The sequence below is a fragment of the Mesoplodon bidens genome (genome assembly GCF_964165515.1).
Source record: "Mesoplodon bidens genome assembly, chromosome: 13".
Taxonomy (NCBI): domain Eukaryota; kingdom Metazoa; phylum Chordata; class Mammalia; order Artiodactyla; family Ziphiidae; genus Mesoplodon; species Mesoplodon bidens.
The window spans coordinates 7693771-7708578 of NC_138169.1; the positions used below are offsets into that span (position 1 = coordinate 7693771).

General features: G+C 44.4%; 1 pseudogene across 1 annotated transcript; it reads left to right on the forward strand.

The window, feature by feature from the left end:
* The first annotated feature begins 7276 nt into the window (after nt 1–7276).
* LOC308626642 (small ribosomal subunit protein uS14-like) lies at nt 7277–7568 on the forward strand (annotated as a pseudogene). Its single transcript has one exon. The product of its transcript is annotated as a small ribosomal subunit protein uS14-like (transcript).
* Nucleotides 7569–14808: the final 7240 nt, after the last annotated feature.

Genomic DNA, 14808 nt, shown 5'->3' on the forward strand with positions numbered 1-14808 from the left:
TCCTATGTAACATTCTTGAAATGACAAAATTATAAAGAAGACAAATAGGGAATTCCCTGGCGGTCCAGTGGTTAAGACTCTATGCTCTCACTGCCAAGGGCCCAGGTTCAATCCCTGGTCGGGGAACTAAGATCCCGCAAGCTGAGCAGTGCAGCCAAAATAAAATAAAATAAAATAAAAATTAAGAAGATGAATAGATCAGTGGTTGCTAAGGGTTAAAGAGGAGGGAGTGGGCATTGTATAGTATGAGGGTGTTCCCTCATGGGGGCAGAACCATCTGTATCTTAAATGTGGTGGTGGTTATACGAATCTCCATATGTAATAAAATGTCATAGAATTAAAACAAAGACATACAAGAAGAGGGGTTGTTAAGTCTGGGTGGTAGGAACACAAACTGTGTTATTGGTTTTTGATCTTTGTGAGTAGGAGGTTGTATAAATACACACACGATCAGGTTACCTGACAGGACTATGGGGCAGATGCTACAATTCAGGCCCTCTCTCTCCATGTTCAGTTTATCTTCCACCTTCTTTTGCATCCCTCAGAATACCCACAAATGTCCTTTATGTTTTAAAGATTTTATGGCTGGCAACTTGGGAAACTGATAAAGGGTAGCCCAAAATTAGCTTGTTTATGAAACCATAAGGTTAAAAATTCTTACAAAATGAAATAAGGGACTTCCCTGGTGGTCCAGTAGGTAAGATTCCACACTCCAAATGCAGGGGGCCCGGGTTTGATCCCTGGTCGGGGGAACTAGATCCTGCATGCATGCTGCAACTAAGAGTCCACATGCAGCAACTAAGACTCGGCTCAGGGCTTCCCTGGTGGCACAGTGGTTAAGAATCCACCTGCCAAAAAAAAAAAAAAAAAAAAAAAAGAATCCACCTGCCAATGTAGGGGACACGAGTTCGAGCCCTGGTCCGGGGAGATCCCACATGCCGTGGAGCAACTAAGCCCGTGCGCCACAACTACTGAGCCTGCACTCTAGGGCCTGAGAGCCACAACTACTGAGCCTGTGTGCCACAACTACGGAAGCCCACGCTCCTAGAGCCCGTGCTCCGCAACAAGAGAAGCCACCACGATGAGAAGCCCGCGCACCACAACGAAGAGTAGCCCTCGCTCGCCCCAAATAGAGAAAGCCTGCGTGCAGCAACGAAGACCCAATGCAGCCAAAAATAAATACATTTAAAAAAACATAGAAAAAGACTCGGCGCAGCCTAAATAAATAATAAATAAATAGACAAATAACTATTTTTAAAAAATGAACCTGGAAAACGTGATGTGAAAGTCAGATACAAAGGGCGACATACTGTATAATTACATTTGTATGAAATGTCCAGAAGAAGCAAATCCATAGAGACAGAAGGCAGACTGTGGTCGCCAGGGGTGGGGGGAGGGGAGATGGGGTGTGACTGCTAAAGGGCAGGGGGTTTCTTTTTTGGGTGATGAAAATGTTTTGGAACTAGATAGAAGTGATGGCCGTACAACACTGAGAATGTACTAAATGCCACTAAACTGTTCACTTTAAAATGGTTCATTTTGGGCTTCCCTGGTGGCACCGTGGTTAAGAATCTGCCTGCCAACGTAGGGGACACAGGTTCGAGCCCTGGTCCAGGAAGATCTCACGTGCTGCGGAGCAATGAAGCCCTTGCGCCGCAACTACTGAGCCTGCTCTCTAGAGCCCACAAACCACAACTACTGAGCCTGTGCGTCACAACTACTGAAACCAGCACGCCTAGAGCCCGTGCTCCGCAACAAGAGAAGCCAACGCAATGAGAAGCCCGCGCACCGCAACGAAGAGTAGCCCCCGCTCGCCTCAACTAGAGAAAGCCCGTGTGCAGCAATGAAGACCCAATGCAGCAAAAAATAAATAAATAAAATTAATTTAAATAAATTAATTAATTTAATTAAATGGTTCGTTTTATGTTAAGTTCACGTGATTTTTTTTTTAAAAACTGTTACAAATCTATAGAGTAACCACCCCTCTTCTCTAGCTCATCCTCTCTCCCATCCCCCACTCTCTGTCCCCAGTCCTCTCCTGGGTCAGGCAAGATCCCTGCCCCAGAGGCGGTGGTCTGAGGATGGAGTTAGGGTGGAATACTAGGTATGAGCCAGTCTCTGTTGTGATGTCGGGTCGTCTCTAGCCTAGGTAGTTCTCGTATAAACATTTTCCTCACTTTCACTGAATACAACTCCTTAGAGCAAGACATAAACCAGGGTGTCCGTTATGAGCTGATTTGTGTCCCCCTCCATCCAAATTCCTATGTTGAAGTCCTAACCTCCAGTACCTCTTTTTTTCTTCTTTTTTAATATTTATTTATTTATTTATTTGGTTGGGTCAGGTCTTAGTTGCGGCAGGTGGGCTCCTTAGTTGAGGCTTGCCGGCTCCTTAGTTGTGGCTTGTGAACTCTTAGTTGCGGCATGCATGTGGGATCTATTTCCCAGACCAGGGATCAAACTCAGGCCCCCTGCATTGGGAGCACAGAGTCTTACCCACTGTACCACCAGGGAAGTCCCTCCAGAACCTCTTAATGTGACTGTATTTGAACAAGGGGTGTTAAAGAGGTAATTAAATTAAAATGAGGTCATTAGGGGTGGGGCCCTAATTCAATAGGACTGGTGTCTTTATAAAAAAAGGAGATTAGGACACAGACGTGCACAGAGGGAAGACCATGTGAGGACAGGGGGAAGACGGCTGTCTACAAAGCGAGGGGAGAGGTCTCAGAACAAATAACTCTACCCACTCCTTGATCTTGGACTTCTGGCCTTCAGAACTGTGAGAAAATAAAATTTCTGTTGTTTAAGCCACCCAGACTGTGAAACTTTGATAAGGTGGCCTGAGCAAACTCGCACAGCGTCTGATCATCTTTGTCCTATGCCTCTGTCAGCCAGTGGTTTCAGAGCTCGGCTGGAATACCATATGTGTTTATTTAAAACCACTTATCACCTATAACTTAGAATAGAATTTCACATAAGGCCTCTTGTGCTACACAGCAGAGAAATTCAACTTAAAAAAAGTAGAAGAATAACATTAAAGACAGGTTGACTTTTCACAGGCAAACATTGCCCAATTGCCTCTTCTCTCTCTCCAGCTATCTTTTGTTTAATGATGGAAACCAATCTCAAAATTCATTAAAATGCATATTTTTTTAAAAAACTGAATGAGAGAAAAAAAATCACACTGCTCTCTGAGGTTCCCATAGAAGCTGACATTTCAGTCATGATTTCAAAAAAAAAATTTTTTTAAACGGAACAACCAAAATTATTATAGTCCATCCAGAAAAAAATTGCTGAATAGTCTTATCTACTGTTATCATTTCTAACAAAGAATATTCACATAAAGCTCCTAAAAATTATCCTTCTAAAACAAAAATTGAACCATGCCTCTTTTCCTAACCTCAAAAACCTTCAATTATCAAAAGAATAGAGTTCCAACTCAGCACGGTCTTTTCTGCCAGGCTACCTGGTATCAACATGGGGTGGAGGTGAAAGAGAATGGCCTTTGGAATTAGATGCTTCTGGGTTGAAATTCCAGCTTTCCCACTCATTGGCCAGGTGCTGGGGATGCAGAGAGGATGACAGAGGTCCTGGGCTTAGGATCCTTACAGCTACAGATATTTTATACTGAAATATAATTCACATGCTGTAAGATTCATCTTTTTTTTTTTTAGGTCATTTATTTTATTGAATATCTTGTGTACTTTCTTATATTCTTAATTCAAGAGACTTTCTTTCAGATACATGCCTAAAAAGCCTGAGAACAGCAGGACAGACAGGGCACAAAATTCAAACTCCTGCCCAGGCCCTTCCTATGTCTTTCCCATTGAGGACTAAGCCAGCACTTCCCCTCTATCTCAACAGCCCAGTGATCCATCCTTTATAACTGACAGAGTTAAAGAAAATGGAATCTGGGAGAACCAACCAGTTGGTAGAGGGAAGCCGGAGAAACTCCCAAGAGAGATGGTCCAGGTGATTCTGGATGCCACAGCAGGTCCCTGGGTATGGCTGCATGCTGGCAGAGGTGACCAGGATGTCCTGGGTCATAGCTTGGCTCCAGACACAGACTGGATTCCCAGCAACCCAATCTGTGCAACCAAGACACCATGCAACTCCCTGAGGATGCTGTCCTCCAGCCCTCAACCACAGTTCACTGACTAAAACCACGGACTAAAAACAGATACTGACGCTTGATCTTAGACAAAAGGCTGAGAAATGATAAATTCATCCTTTTAAAGTACAGTTCAGGGGCTTCCCTGGTGGCGCAGTGGTTAAGAACCCACCTGCCAGTGCAGGGGACACGGGTTTAAGCCCTGGTCCGGGAAGATCCCACATGCCACGGGGCAACTAAGACCGTGCGCCACAACTACGGAGCCTGCGCTCTAGAGCCCATGAACCACAGCTACTGAAGCCCATGCACGTAGACTCCGTGCTCAGCAACAAAGAAAAGCCACCACAATGAGAAGCCCGCGCAGTGCAACAAAGAGTAGCCCCCACTCACCGCAACTAGAGAAAGCCCGTGCACAGCAACGAAGACTCAACGCAGCCAAAAAAAAAATAAATAAATCTAAAAAAGAAAAAAAAATAGTACAGTTCAGTCATTTTTATTATTGTATCTTCACAAACTTGTGCAAAAATCACCACTGTCTATTTCCAGAACTTTTTCATCATCCTGCCCCCCAAAATCCTCCGTGTCTATTGTCAGTCATGCCCCATAGAGCTGCCCCAGCTCCTGGAAAATATCAATCTACTTTCTATCTCTATATCATTATTATTTGTGTGTGTGTGTGTGTGTGTGGCCATGCACCACTCAGCTTGAGGGATCTTAGTTCCCTGACTGGGGACTGAACCCAGGCTCTCAGCAGTGAAATCACAGAGTCCTAACCACTGGACTGCCAGGGAGTTCCCATGATGTTTTTTTTTTTTTTTCTTTTTGCGGTACGTGGGCCTCTCACCGCTGCGGCCTCTCCCGTTGCGGAGCACAGGCTCCGGACGCGCAGGCCCAGCGGCCATGGCCCACGGGCCCAGCCGCTCCGCGGCACGTGGGATCCTCCCAGACCGGGGCACGAACCCCTGTCCCCTGCATCGGCAGGCGGACTCCCAACCACTGCGCCACCAGGGAAGCCCCCCGTGATGTATTTTTTAAATGAAGAAATGCCATTACAATGTTGGAAAAATTGAGGTAGGACGATTTGGGCAGGGGACCTTAAACAGGCTTTCTTCCCCATCTGGTTTTTGACTGTTTGTTCTTCTGAGGTTGAGTCCAACAGTCTTGTGGGACTGAGCCCTTCACCTGTGGGATTTGATACTAATGAAACAGAGTAGGACCCTGTGGGGACCTCCCGGGTTCAAATTCTTTCTGTGTCCCCTGTTTCTTGTTTGTAGGAAATAGGCTTTATTCAGCCTCCTTGACCTCCCCTGAGTTCCAAAGGGCAGATTCAAACAGTTGCTAATCAGGGGAGGGAGGGGATGCAGAGATAAGGGAGGAGCAGTCAGGAGACAATAGTGCAGCCTTGGGGCAGGGTCCTGGTTCCCCCTCAAGGGATACACAGAACAATATCTTTGAGTTCTTCTGTAGGAACTAAGACCCCCACCCAGGTGGAGGATGGTAACTTCAGGCCGAGCACAAGATTCCTGGGACACCGCCCTGTTACCTCACCACCAACCAATCAGAAGAAAGTCTGCACACAGTGGGAGGTGATGAAGGCTCTGACCCCATCCCCAAATGATTTCCCTTTAAAAACTTTCCTGGTCAAGCAGAATCTTTGGAACTGGTTTTTGGACATGAGTCTGTCTTCTCCCCAGGTTGCCGACCTCCTGAATAAAGCAAGTTTTCCTTTCCAACCAACACTTGTCTCTTGAGTATTGGCTTTTGAGTGGCGAGCAGCCAAACCCAAGTTTGGTAACAAAAGGTGAATAAAATCTCTAGTGAGATCCAAATGAACACTCTGGGAGACCAAGTGCAAGAAATGCCTCAAAACATAGAGCAAAATGATAAAGAAATAGAAATCTGTGGGGAAAGATAAGAGAGTTGGAGGATAGCTCCTGAAGAATGAACACACAATAGGAATTCCAAAACAAGAATAAGCAACAGATCAACAAATAATAGGAGAAAATTTTCCTGAAATTACTAAAGATCAGAGACTGCAGATTGACAGGGCTCACTGAGTTCCAGACTGGTCTGATAAGAGTCATATGTGGGCATATTCTGGTAAAATTCCCAAACCTGAAAGATAACCATCTTACAGGTGTCAAGCAGAAAGCAGAAGATATTCACAAAGGAAAAAAAGTCAGACTGGCATTAGATTTTCATCTATGCTATGGAAAGATGACAGTGGACCAGTATCTACAGAAGAGAGAAAGGACTCCAAGCCAAGAATCCTCTATCCAGTTTTCAAAATACTTTCCATCTTTTGAGGCAAAAGGAGACGAGTCAAGGATACCCAAGGATTAAGAGAATATAACTCCCAGGTCTTCATCTGAGGAAATGACTTGAGAAAAGACTTACCAAACTACAACGAAACCTGAAAAGAAAACTAAAAGAAGAAGAAAACAAAAGAGAAAACAGTGTTAAGAACATAGGCAGGGGCTTCACTGGTGGCACAGTGGTTAAGAATCTGCCTGCCAATGCATGGGACACGGGTTCAAGCCCTGGTCCGGGAAGATCCCACATGCCGTGGAGCCACTAAGCCCGTGCGCCACAACTACTGAGCCTGCGCTCTAGAGCCCATGAGCCACAACTACTGAGCCCGTGTGCCACAACTACTGAAGCCCATGCACCTAGAGCCCATGCTCTGCAACAAGAGAAGCCATCACAATGAGAACCCCGCGCAAGACCCAATGCAACCAAAAATTAAAAAAATTTTAAAAATAAATAAATTTTAAAAAAAGAACATAGGCATGTGACGTCTTACATCTAAGTGGATCCAGAGAGGGATTTGTGTAACAGAGAAGGAGTCTTGACACCAAATGGACCTCCTCTAAGGGAGTTCTAACAAATACTAAATTATTTCAGCCAAATCTCAGAGATTGGTGAGTGGGGGTGGGGAGGTAAAGTGTCTCATGGGTCTCAGTGGGGAAGATGGGAAAGGAAAGGAGGGGAGGGAGGAAGTGAAAGTGTTCTAAAGGTCTCATCCCGGAGGGATGAGAGAGAAGAGGAGCAAACAGATCTAGGAGCTGGGAGGACAGTGCACCTCAGTGTGGGACATGGTGAGTTATAGGCCTCTGATTATCAGGACAAGGAAATTTCCTTTTGCCTAGTTGCAGCCAAGAAAGCAACATGGGTCACCAGCAGCTCTACTGGAAGCATCCAAAAAATTTTGGCCAGGGTTCTAGCTCTTGCCGTGTCTCCTCAAACCGGCCCAAACTGGCCCAAACCGGCACAATCTGATCCAGAAATACAGCCTCAATATGTGCCGCCAGTGTTTCCGCCAGTACGGGAAGGACATCGGCTTCATTAAGTTGGACTAAGTGTGAACTTCTTGAATGGGTCATCCAGCATATCTACCTTCCTCAGAAACAATACTAACTCTTTGTATATAAAATAAAAAATTTTAAACTTCAAAAAAAAACCCCCCAAAACAAGGAAATTCATCATGAAGGAAATGGAGAGATCTTCTTAACCAATCCTGGGAACTCAGAAGCTATGAAAGAAAAGATGGGTATTTGACTATGTCAACATTAAAATGTTTTATGTGACAAGGGATACCAAAAATAAAGCCAGTGCAAATGATGGAGCTGGAAAAATATTTGTAATACAAATAATAGTCACCAACTGCAGCTGACTAACTGACTGTGTGCCGTGCGCCATCCTATTGACTTGTATTAACTCACTGGTGTCTAGAAGAACAGCATGAGGTAGGAATTACAATGCTGATGACGACTGCTACCCACCCCACAGAGGAGTAAAGTGAGGCAAAGTTGAGTGACTTGCTGAGGTCACATAGCCAGTCAGGGGCTAAGTTCTGAGGCGACCCTTGGCAGCCCGTCCCAGAGGACGATACTCTTAATCCCCTCTCTGCAATTAAGCCAAAGTTCAAATGGATGCTATCTAAAGAGCTTTTACAAATTGACCTGAACAAGACAAACAACCAAGACAGAAATGGACTTAGAGTATGAACAGATTATTTACAGGGGAGCAAAACCAAATGGCCAACAAACGAATGTAAAGATCTTCAAATTCAACAGTGGTCAGAAAAATGCAAATTAAAGAAGTAATGCGACATTGCGTCCATTAGACTGACTGACATAACTAAAACGAGCAATGCTCTCAAGTGCCGGCAGGAATATGGAGAAAAGGCCACTCTGGTACATGCGACGTTTTGCAGCCCTTTGGGAAAGCAATCTGGCAACATCTGTTAAAATGGAAATGAAACCCTTTGACCCATTAATCCAACTCCTGGGAATCCGTCCCAAAAAAATAAAAATACCAATACTTAAGGACAAGGATGTTGATTGGAACACTGCTTTTTTGTATGTGTGGTAGGAAGCTGGTCACAAAATGAATGCCCATCAAAAGGAAAAGGGGAACGATGGAATAAATGATGCTCCATCCACCCTATACATATTTAATAAAATAAAGTCAATCCGTGTCTGCAGCCTGGCAGCCTGCCGGCCCTAAGGGCTGGCAGATGTGTTTTTGGTGAGCCAGCAGTGTTTATATAAATTCCTGCAGGCTTCTGAGTCTATGATCCCCTGCAAATATTTCCGTTGGACACAAAGTCTGCCATCAAAAGGGCTACAGTACACAAACATATGTGGTATATGTGTGCTATTAACCTTTCATGGGGGGGCGGGGGGAGATGTGGGTGAGGATGTGGAGAAATTGGAACCCTCATAAATCGCTGGTGGGAATGCAAAATGGCGCTGCCACTGTGGAGAACAGCTTGGTGGGTCTTTCATAAGGTAAACATAGAGTTACCGTAGGATCCCAGCAATTCCACTCCTATGAATATACCCAAAAGAACTGAAAAAGATGTTCAAACAAACCCTTGAACACAAATGGTCATAGCAATACTATTCACAATAGCCAAAAGGTGGAAACAACCCAAATGTTTATCTACTAAATGAATGGATAAGCAAATGTGGTCCATCCATCCATACGTACAATGGAATATTATTCAGCCATAGAAAGGAATAAAGTACTGATACATATACAACATGGATGAACCCCAAAAACATTATGCTGAGTGAAAGAAGCCAGAACTAAAAGGCCACGTATTTTATGATTCTGTTTATAGGAAATGTCCAAAAGAGGCAAATCCACAGAGACAGAAAGTAGATTAATGGTCTCCAGGACCTGGGGGGATGGGAGAATGGGATTTGACTGCATAATAATGGGTTTGGGGTTTTTGTTTGGGGCGATGAAAAAGTTCTGGAACCAGACAGTGGTATTTGTTGCACAACACTGTGAAGGTATCAATAGTTAATGCCACTTGAAAATAGTTAAAATGGTGAATTTTGTGTTATGTATATTTTCTCACAATAAGAAAAAATTCATGGAGCGGGACAATTAGAAAAAAAGAGTCTGAAAAGGTAACTGGGGGAGGGGCAATAAAGGAAAAGGGGTTGGGAAACACTGGGATAAAGGCTAGTCGGTGCTTCAGTATATTAAAGATCGTCAGTCTTAAAGCAAATACCTAAATAATTCACTTTTTTTCTTTTTTAAACAGTGAGGGGGAATTCCCTGGCGGTCTGGTGGTTAAGACTTGGGGCTTTCACTGCCATGGCCCGGGTTCAATCCCTGGTGGGGGAACTAAGATCCCACAAGCCGTGCCGTGTGGCCAAATAAATAAATAAAACAGTGAGGGATCTTGTAGGCCCTTGAGGCAAATCACCCCCTTTTCTGTTTCTAACCCAGGATTTGGGGTGTGTTCTTTCATAGCCCACAAGGATTTGAGCTTAATCACTGTTTCTTGTCCAACTTTTGTCTGACTCTGTGTTACTGGGGTAATGCTCGTTATATAAGCAACTGAAGTAAGTTTGCTCAGGAAACTGTCAAGCCTCGTGCTGGCCTGGGCCATACTGTCTTAAGCCAAGTCCAAATACCATCTGACAGAAGATGCATCGTTACTTTATATGCCACGAAGACAGGAAAAGAATGTGCACCCACTATGGCAAACTTCTTATCACTTTAAATTTCAACGGATACTGGTAGTCTCAGATTTTTTTTTTTTTTTTTTTTTAGTCTCGGAGTTTTAAATTTCCTATGTCACTCTTGTGCATATATAAAAAGGAAAATGGAAATAAGTTGACTAAGGTATTCCTGCAATGTCTTCCTGCTTTGAATCTGACCCCTCTGACCACTTTTAGAAGCAGTCACGCTGAGGTCTGTGTTTTTCACTCACCACCATCCTCTGTGCCTTGAGAATGATGGTGATACTGCATTTCTCTCTCTCTCTTTTTTTTTTAATGTATTTATTTTTATTTTTGGCTGCGTTGGGTCTTTGCTGCTGCGCGCAGGCTTTCTCTAGTTGCGGCGAGCAGGGGCTACTCTTCCTTGCTGTGTGCGGGCTTCTCATTGCGGTGGCTTCTCTGCACGGGCTCTAGGCACCCGGGCTGCAGTAGTTGTGGCATGTGGGCTCTAGAGAGCAGGCTCAGTAGTTGTGGCGCATGGGCTTAGTTGCTCCGCGGCATGTGGGATCTTCCTGGACCAGGGCTCGAACCCGCATCTCCTGCATTGGCAGGTGGATTCTTTTTTTTTTCTGTGGTACGCGGGCCTCTCACTGTTGTGGCCTCTCCCGTTGCGGAGCACAGGCTCCGGACGCGCAGGCTCAGCGGCCATGGCTCACGGGCCTAGCCGCTCCGTGGCATGTGGGATCCTCCCGGACCGGGGCATGCACCCATGTCCCTTGCATTGGCAGGTGGACTCTCAACCACTGCACCACCAGGGAAGCCCGAAGCTGCATTTCTTAAAAGACTGAAAAGCCGTTGGCACTGGGTTCTTGTGCCGGCTCAGGAATCATGCAGGGAGCCTCCTTTTGACTCCTCCAATGGCAACGTTGCTATACGTGTCTGATCCTCTTCTTGCCTCATCCCTCCTCCAACTCCTGTGTTCTTAGGAGTGAAAAAAGTGCTCCACTGTTTCCCAGAGCCATCGACACCCATCCTGGCGCTTTGGACCCCTGTGCTTTTGGCACTCACCTTCCTGCAGGCAAGGTCGTCACTCCAGGATTGCTGCCCCCACAGCAGCAAGAATTAAGAAACCAGCTATTGTTAGACACAGTCCAAGACATTAAACGTCATGAAAAACAAAGGATACATTTAATTTAATTTAATTTTTTTCTACTTTATTTTATATTGGAGTATAGTCGATTAACAATGTTGTGTTAGGGACTTCCCTGGTGGCACAGGCGTTAAGAATCCGCCTGCCAATGCAGGGGACACGGGTTTGAGCCCTGGTCCGGGAAGATCCCACATGCCACGAAGCAACTAAGCCCGTGCACCACAACTACCGAGCTTGAGCTCTAGAGTCCGTGAGCCACAACCACTGAGCCCGCAAGCCACAGCTACTGAGCCCACAAGCCACAACTACTGAAGCCCACGCACCTAGAGCCCGTGCTCCGCAGCAAGAAGCCACTGCAATGAGAAGCCCGCACACCGCAACGAAGAGGAGCCCCTGCTCACTGCAACTGGAGAAAGCCTATGTGCGGCAGCGAAGACCCAACGCAGCCAAAAATCAATAAATAAATTAATTTAAAAAACAAAAAACAAAAAAACAATGTTGTGTTAGTTTCAGGTGTACAGCAAAGTGGTTCAGTTATACATATACATATATCTATTCTTTTTCAAATTCTATTCCCATTTAGGTGTTACACAATATTGAGCAGGGTTCAAAAGATGAGTTTTTGCTTACATTGATGAAAATGGTATGCCAGGAAAGAGAAGCTCTAGAATTGTCCCTATTCTCATGATGTGGCCTCAGTTGGTCGTTGCTCTGACTTCTGACTGTCTTCTTTGGGGGTCTCTTGGCTTCTGCCCAACTCCAATGGAGGTGTTTATTTCTTGCATATCTTGCTTGGGTCCAGACTTCCATAAAGAGAGGACCCAACTGGATCACTGTCACTGTCCAGCACCTTCCCTTATAAGACTGGGTTTAACAGTCATTATCCAATGGGAGTGGGTTTGAATGGTGATCCTCAAAAAGATATGTTCATGGATTAATCCCAGAACCTTAACTTGTGAATGTTACCTTATTTGGAAAAAGGGTCTTTGGAAATACAATTAAATTTAGGATCCCAAGATAAGATCATCCTGGATTATCTGGATAAGCCCTAAATCCAATGACAAGCATCCTTACAAGAGACACACAGAGAGGAGAAGGTCATGTGAAGACAGAGGAAGAGACTGGAGTGATGCAGTCACAAGTCAGGAAACAGCTAGGGCCACCAGAGCTACAAGAGGCAAGGAAGCGTCCTCCCCTAGAGCCTTCAGAGGGAGTGTGGCCCTGCCAACATCTCAATTTTAGACTTTTGGCCTCCAGAACTGTCAGAGAATAAATTTCTATTGTTTTAAAGCACCAAGTGTAGGGTCTTCCCTGGTGGTCCAGTGGCTAATACTCCGTGCTCCCAATGCAGGGGGCCCAGCTTTGATCCCTGGTCAGGGAACTAGATCCCACATGCTGCCACAGTTAAGAGTTTGCTTGCCACAACGAAAAGATCCCACGTGCCGCAACAAAGACGTGGAGCAGCCAAATAAATAAATAAATATTTTTAAAAAATAAAAAGTGAAGCACCAAGTGTGTGGTAATTCGTTATAGCAGCCCCAGGAAACTAATATGCAGTATGGAGTGCCTTTTTGAGCAAAGCTTATGTACCAGGCCAGCTCACAGCTGTCAATCAACCAGTGGATGATTCCCCTGGGCTGGTCTAGTCAATGGAAGCTCAAATGGTGACATGACATGGTACTCAAGCCATGGGCTTCTCTCTCAGCACAGCACAGAGTGACACAAGGATTGCAATTCAATTTTTAAAAGCTTCCCCACTCTGGCCTTTATGGGTCTAAAACAATCCTTTGTTTTCAAACTTAGTATTATTTTTCTCATAAACATTCAGTTGAAGACAAATTAATCCCCATAATGCTCTAAGTAGTGTCCCTGGAGCCTGCACTTGGCCTTGCTGGCTAATTGAGGGACTTCAGTGACACTGGCTGATGTCACTGCTTTCCCTTAACCACTCACTGCAGGGAACTGCTGCAGTCTTTCCTTGTGTCTATTGTCATGGAGGATCCAATCAGAACACTTCCTCTCTTCCACACTTTCTTTGTACCCTCTGCTTTTTTTTTCTTCATCACATTTATCACAATATTCATTTAAAAATGATCTGCATAACCCCAATGTTCATAAATGACCATCAACAGATGAACAGATGAAGAAGATATTACATATATATATATATATATATATATATATATATATACACATACAGTAGAATACTACTCAGTCATGAAAAGGAAAACATTTTGCCATAACAAAAAAAGATGCAAACTCAAGCACAAACTAGTGGTTACCAGAGGGGAGAGGGAGGCGGGGAGGGGAAATACAGGTGTAGGGGAGTAAAAGATACAAACTATTAGGTATAAAATAAGCTACAAGGATATATTGTACATCACAGGGAATACTGCCAGTATTTTATAGTAACTATAAATGGAGTATAACCTTTAAAAATTGTGAATCACTACATTGTACACTTGTAACTTATAGCAACTATACTTCAATTAAAAAAAAGAAAAAAGTAATTATTGAGAGGTAAAAAAAATAAAAATAAATAAATAAAATGAGCTGCAGAATTATTTGTTTAACCTTGATCTCCTCCGCCGCACTGTTAGCTCCATGAGGACAGGAGCTAAGGCTCTCTGTCTTACCATCACCTCCCGACTGCCTTGCCCAATGCCTGATACATAGTAGACACACAAGAAATATTTGTGGAATAGACAAAGAAATGAATTCCATACGGCTTGGTGGTGGAGGCAGAGGCAAATCTGGGTACACAAACCAGAATCTAGACAACGTTAAATAAATGGGAGTTCCTTGAAACACATTCCCAGTGTTTCAAAGGTGCCATAAGGAAAGCACACACTGGATCCACCAAGGTCCTTCCTTTAGTATAGTTTAAGAGCTTCCATTTCACACAGGCTTCATCGTCTGACATGCTGTTTGTCATGATCTTAGTTCCCACACTTCCTCCTTAAGACAAATGTTTGCAGAATAAACAATCCCCAAAGGAAAGCTTGCTTGGCAGGTAGAACAGTAAGGTTCACACCCTTGAACAGAATACAAATTGATCTAACAATATGGGGACGGATGGTTGACAGAGAACTTGCCTACCTGTGTCATGACATTCACACCCAAGGTCACCATCTCCTCAAAATGGCCCTCTTCCAAGTGACCGTGCCCTTCAGAGGTGATTGGGTTCTCACCCAGCTTCAGGGTGTGAATCTTGATTAGTTTTAGCCAATCAGTGGTGGTTTCACTCTCCTTGCCAAGACATTGCTGTAGGTTCAGAGATGTGACACACTTCTGACCTATAGGATGTGAGGGGAAGTCTAGGGATGTGTTTCAGAAAATTTTCTAGTAATTCCATTCCTAGGTATATGTCCCAAAGAACTGAAGATCAGTTACTTAAATAAATACACGTACAGGCATGTCCACAGCAGCACTATTCGCAATAGCCAAAAGGTAGAAACAGCCGAAACAACCATCAGCAGCTGAATGGATAAACTAAACGTGGCACATCCACGCAATGGACTATCAGAAAAAGGAACGACGTACTGATGCATGCTACAACGTGGATGGACCTCGAACACATTAGATGA